Genomic DNA, 6,450 nt, shown 5'->3' on the forward strand with positions numbered 1-6,450 from the left:
GTGTTCAGAGCAAACTGTTCAGAGTATTTCCCGATCTTCATCACTGTCCTGTGGACGGCCGGAGTCTTCTTCAGCCAAGGTGACGTTCACAGTCAGTTTACATATTTACACAAACTTAACACTGATGATTCTCAGGCAGTAAATGTGTGTGTGTGTGTTGTGTTTCAGGTCTGTCCTCAGTCTGTGGTCTGCTTTATTTATACGGACGCCTCCGGTACTTTCATGGATACTCACAGTCGGCACAGGGACGGTAGGAGGCAGCACCTGTCCGTCCGTCTGTCCCAGTTTTACCTTTATTTTACATTTATTTAATACTGTAATTTTTACGCAACAAAACTACAAAGCTGTGCTTTAGTTTCAGACAGAAAGTAGAGGATAATAAAAATTAGAAATGATTAAAAACCTCTGTGTTTTTAAAGCTCTGCTTCTATTTAAACCCATTCTTTGTTCCAGATACTTTCTGATAGATGTTCAACTGTAGCTTTGTTTTAACAGAATATTAAGTTTAGATCAAACCTTTCAGTCCTGAGTGATGTCTGCAGGTATTTCTTTCAAGCTGCATTCAGCCTGAACAAAAGTAAAGTTTAAAAAAGTAGTAAAATGTAAGAAATGATGATGTGAAAATGTCGTAACAGAGATAAAACAGAGGGAGAACTGGACTTAGATACGGCTGACTCTCGGTGTTTTTCTCTTCCAGTCTGGCTCCTCTGTATTTCAGCGCTCAGATTCTCTGGGTTCTGATCGGGTTCTCGTGTCTCGGCGTCGTCCTCTCCTTCTGCCGGTTTACCTGAACGTGGACGTTCTGCAGGAGCTCGGCTCCGCCCTCGGCCTGGTCTGAAGAAAATACAGAAGAAGAGGCGGAGAGGAAACTGTGGTGCTGAGGTCAGAGGTCAGAGGTCAGGAGGAGACGGGACCTTTTGTTGTTTTTATTTGTGATAATAAAACACAGTTATTCCTTGTTATTCTGTCATATTTATTAATGTGCATGTTTCTGCATGAAGTTTGGTTTGTTAAAGATGGTCGCCTGTTACAGCAGCTCTTTCTCACTGTTGACTTGTTCCTACTCTCTAACTTCCTTTTTTTTCATGTGCATTTGTGTCTTTTTCTGGTTTATATATCGTCTTGTTTACATCTTGTTTTGTATTTACTCATATTTATTTCTTGCTTATTGATTTTGCTGCCCCGGCAACGATGTGAATTTCCCTGCTGTGGGACTAATAAAAGATTATCTTATCTTAGTTATTGAATTCCTGAAATAAAATCACTCGTTCACTCGTCTCCTCACGTGATCATCCTGTCTTTAACATCAGGTTTTTTCTCCAAACAAGCAAAGAAAACATATAATTTCTAGAAAAGTCTTTAAAGCAGTTGATGTAGATTAGAATCAGGTTGAAATATTCAGACTTGTCAGTTTTTTCTGAATTGCCAAAAACATTTCCTGAAACTTCCTCACAACACAAACTCAGAAATTCAAGCTACACTCACAAAACCTTTGACTTGTGACTTTACACAATCAAATAACTGATTCAGAACCATTTTAACTTCTGTCAGACAACACACAAACCGGAGCTAATCCGTACACACTACATAAACTAACGCAAACACTGTCGTCCTGTGTCCCCCGGAGTCACGCGATGAACCAGAACGTGATCTGTGATCGTTTCATCTGAGATTATAGCTCTTGTTCTTGGTCTTCCTCCTTCTCGTCCTTTGTCACTTGTGTTTGATCTGGATTATATCCTGTTCACAGAATGCAGATTTCATGAAGTTGTTTTAGCAGTCGACGTTTAGTTTAGAAAATGAGGGTTTAGCGTTTTGACAATCCAAGGCCGTAACATGGTTGTGTGATAGAGTTTGACCAGCAGAGGGCGCTGTAGCAGCAGCTGTTCTCATTGAGTATGATCCTGAGGCTTCGAGTCTCCTCACTACACTTGTTGAAGCTTCATACCGGATCCTGATTGGCTCCGAGCTGGCTGTGATGTCATAAAACCTGCAGGTAACAGGTGAACTGAGGTTAAAGGTGAAGCTCAGACAAACTTTCTCTTTAACTGGGACGTTTCCTGAGCGTCTCCTCAGCTCATGTGGAGTTAATCATGTGATCCTGACCGCGTGATTCATCGCGCTCACAACTTTACCAGCAGCAGAAACTCAGACGTGTGTTTTCACTGTGAAGGTTTGGGCGTGTCGCTGAGAGCAGAACAGAAACAGATGTTGTTCGATAACATGAGGCCACTTCAGGTTCTATATCTGCACATTCACTGAGGGAGAGGAGAGAGTAGTGGAAATTAGAGTTAGACCAATGAATGACCAATGACTCTCAGCTGAAATATTTGAGGAAATTTATTTACATATAAATAGAATTTGGGCTTAAATCTGTATTTGCAGAGTTAAAAGAAGTGTTTATTGTTATTTTTGGTTCATTTTTTCAGATTTTTGGCCCCTAAAATGACAAATGCAAAAACTCTTCATCTTTGATTCTGTTTTAATATACTTGATAAACACCTCATTTCCCCGAGGGAGTCATAAAGAGATCAGAGATCAATAAAGTCTGTCTAAGTCTAAACAAACCACCTCTTTTCGTCAGCTCTTACAAAATCAAAACACTTCCTGTCAGGAAGAGAGACCACATCCTCTTTGTACTTTAAGATTCTTGTTTTTGTTCTTAAATCTCTGCAGGTCAGTCCGATCAATCTCTGCTCTTTATTCCAGATTGCTGCTGTGCATAAACGTACAGTAAAGCCCTTTTATAAACAGGATCATGTGTGCAGCTACTGTTTACTTGAAGAAAACCTTTCTCTTTCTGTAAAAACATGATAATCAGACCTTCAGCCTGAGGAGAGCAGATACTGAACGCTCACACAGTTTCTCTCAGTAACGTGATCTGTTGAAAAAGCAGCACGACGACATCTGTCTCCTCCGGGCACAGAGCAGAGCTTCAATTTAACTTTTACGATTATTTTCTTGGAAGTGAGAATTAAAGCTCTCTGGATCCAGCTGACGACTTCAGACTAAAAACATGTGAAGAGTTACAGAGTCCTTTACCTCTGCATCTGTTTTATTTATTTATGAGGAACCAAACTTTTATCTTTTTAAAGTTCCTTACTTTTTTTGTTTAGCTCGTCTGATTTCAGCTGAATGTTTTTACACAGTTTTAGAACGGTGGATTCAGTTGGCCAGGGAATCTGGCACCTTCATGACCCACCTGACAGTCCTGAACTTTTTATATGTTCACTCTCATTTGTGTTTCCTACAGAACATATCTGCTGTTACACGCCTGCAGGCGAAGTGAATAACAGTTATTATCTTGTTCCAGCAGCACCTGTAGAGGGGGAAGGGATTTACTGGGCAGCAGGTGAACAGTCACATCTTGAGGTTGATGTGTTGGAAGCAGGAAAATGGACAAGCGTAAAGATCAGATCGACTTTGACGTGGAACAAACGGTGATGGTTTGATGACTGGATCAGATCAGGTCTTGTTGGGTGGGTCGAAGGCTTCATGGGGAGTGAGGGTTGACCCGTGTGGTGGTCTCATCCCACAGACAAACTACTGATACACAAACTGCTGAAAACCTTAAAGCTGCTGTGATAGAAGCTGAACACACAAAGCATCACAGGCCAGTCAGAGGGTCCATGATGACCCTGGTCCAGTCCTGAAAGCTCCGACAGTGGACAAGTCAGATGGATTTCTTGGGTTGACTGTGGTTCAGGAGGTGGAGCAGGTCGCCTACTAATCCAAAGGTCAGTGGTTCAATCTCTGGCTCCTTCAGTCCACATGCTGAAGTATCTTTGGGCAAGATACTGAACCCCAACCCCTGGGAAAGAGATGGCAGCAGGTTTCACAATGGGAAGAAGCTGAGCCACTGTAGGCAGTGGGATGCTTTGGGAAACCTTAGGTCCTGGGATTCATCTGGATCTTAAGTGCTAAAGGTGAAGGCAACTGGATTTCTTCTAGGTTTCTCGAAGATGTTTCACCTCGAGTCTGAAAGTCTTTGTCAGTTCTAGTGGTTGGTTGGGGAGTCCTAGGTATTTAACCTGGAGGTGGTCCTGAGAGTCGTTGACCCACCCTGTCGTCATGAATCTCAGGAACACCTCCAATGTTACAACCCCCAACAAAGGTTCAATACCTGGGACTCCCCAACCAACCTTTAGAACTGTGGAAGTCTTTCAGTCTTTAAGACTACCATGACCTGGATGACTGAGATCCTACACAGACAACTCATCATGTTACTTTGACACCTACCTGAACAGTGTTGTAGACCATGTACACACCTTTGTGGCAGCAGTGCTCCCTGATGGTTGTCTCAGCAGGATAATGCTCCTACCACTCTCTAAAAATTCTCCTGATCAAAGTCATCAGGTCTGATTATCTGATGGTTGTAAAGATGATCTTGACAGATTCTCCTGTGGTGTGAGGTGTGTTCAGACTGATCTTACCCCCCCCAATCTGCTCTGAAGACGATCGGAGCTACAATAAATATTAAACACATTGAGTATGTTGTGTGGGAGGAACACCAAGGAAAGCCGAGCTCGCTCTCTGTGGATTGTCACATGGAACGGGACGATAGCCAATCAGGAAGCAGCTGACTGAAGACGGAAGCACAAATAAACAAGATACGTCATCGTCCACCATGTTTGTTTCTTCTGACGTGGTCAGATGTGGAGTTGTGAGCGTTCATACTCTGGTTGTTGGTGGTGAATCTGTTAGTGTGTGGTGTGGCTGTGTTGGTCTTCTCTCTGCACATCACACACTATAAGAACACAACTGTGACATCTGTCGGTCAGAGAGGCTCCTACACAACAGGAGGCTACTGTACGCTGAGGTTTGTGTGTTTGGATTTTCTCACGCTGATCTGCTCTACAATGAACTGATGTCTATTTATAGAGCAGCTTGACCTCAGTTTATATAAAGAACTACACACACACACACACACACACACACACACACACACACACCTCACTCAGGTATGTCCTGTATGGTCATACACACCTGTTCATTCACGTTAACACACACCCTGTACATTGTTACCACAAAGAGAAACATTCTTATTATACACACACACAGAAGCTCAAACATAAAGTCCTACACACACACACACACACGTGTTGATGTGTGTAACACGCACACACACTCGGATCAGTTGATGTGTGGAATGTGGATTTGTGTGTATTTTTAGCGTGTTGTCGTCTCTGACAGCAGCAGTTGTTGTTTCCAGCGTCAGAATAAGTTTCCATCCGACAGCAGCTGCTTCTCTCTCCGTCTCTGTCCGAGCTACGACGCCTCACAGGCTCCGCCCACGGCCACTCCACTCCGCCCACGACCAACAGGAGTCCAGAGACCACCTGGATCCCTGAACCTGATCACAGTCTGATCAGGTCTTCAGTTTATTAAACGTGCAGAACACACCTCCTCTGAAACAATGATATCACTGAGAACAGCTTCCCCCTGTCCACCTGATCCAGTTAAGAGCTTAATGCTGATTGGCTGATCCAGAGAGCCAGATCTACCTGAGCACAGCTAACCTGTCAGTGAGAGTGGCTGTTAATCGGATCAGGTTTGCAGATTAAACAGACACTCACAGAGCAGCAGGGACACACAGATCTCTGGGTGTTTTCTGACTCACCTTTAACCAGGTAGATCACTTCCTGCATGTTCCTGATCACATCTCAACAAGAACTTCCCCTCTGTCACATGAACACACTTCACACCTGGAGATAAATCCAGACTTAACTAGATAAACTCAAGAAGGTCAGACTAAGTTGAACTCGCCCCTGAGGCCTTGACCAGTTGTTTCCTGGGTGCGTTCATGTTCATGTTAATCACAAACGACGTTATCAGAACCACAAAACGCCGACACCTAAAAGTCAATTCAACTCCAGCGACGTCCAAAAATGATGTTTAACAAGGTGAAATGTGAACAACAAGATCACATGAAACAGTAGACAAACCTCCCCCACAGCAGATGAACATATGCTATGGAAAGTCCTCAGAGGTGCAGTAAGCTGCACCGTGTGAGTGTGTTTGAGTGTTTTACGAGCTTTACGTTTTCCTCATGTAAACGTCCATAAAACAGAAGCAGCAGAAAAATCCAGAAATCTGCAGAGCTCAACAGGCAGTAAACAATAAATCTGCTGCCTCGCCCTCAAACTGCAGCCGCCATTTTGGATTTAGATCTGATTTAAACTGGGAAGACCCCTGGGCCAGAGCCTCTTTATGAAGTGACTGTTACCAGAGGAAGTCATAGAGCTTAGAAGACACAAAACCACCACAAACAACACGACCATGTTTCTGATGTACCCCCGACTGAAACACGTCCTTACCCAGCAGCCCATTATCTCATAATCTGCCCATGTTTGTCTTTGTATTTCATGTCTGAATAACTAAACCTTAGAGAATGAATATGAGTTATTGTATTAATATATATATATGACACACACACACACACACACACAC

At 43.2% G+C, this 6,450-nt stretch overlaps 1 pseudogene; it reads left to right on the top strand.

The window, feature by feature from the left end:
- Window positions 1-6: 6 nt before the first annotated feature.
- On the top strand, window positions 7-1,278 carry LOC108890434 (leukotriene C4 synthase-like; annotated as a pseudogene).
- Window positions 1,279-6,450: the final 5,172 nt, after the last annotated feature.

The sequence above is a fragment of the Lates calcarifer genome, unplaced genomic scaffold (assembly GCF_001640805.2).
Source record: "Lates calcarifer isolate ASB-BC8 unplaced genomic scaffold, TLL_Latcal_v3 _unitig_1758_quiver_1333, whole genome shotgun sequence".
Classification (NCBI taxonomy): domain Eukaryota; kingdom Metazoa; phylum Chordata; class Actinopteri; family Centropomidae; genus Lates; species Lates calcarifer.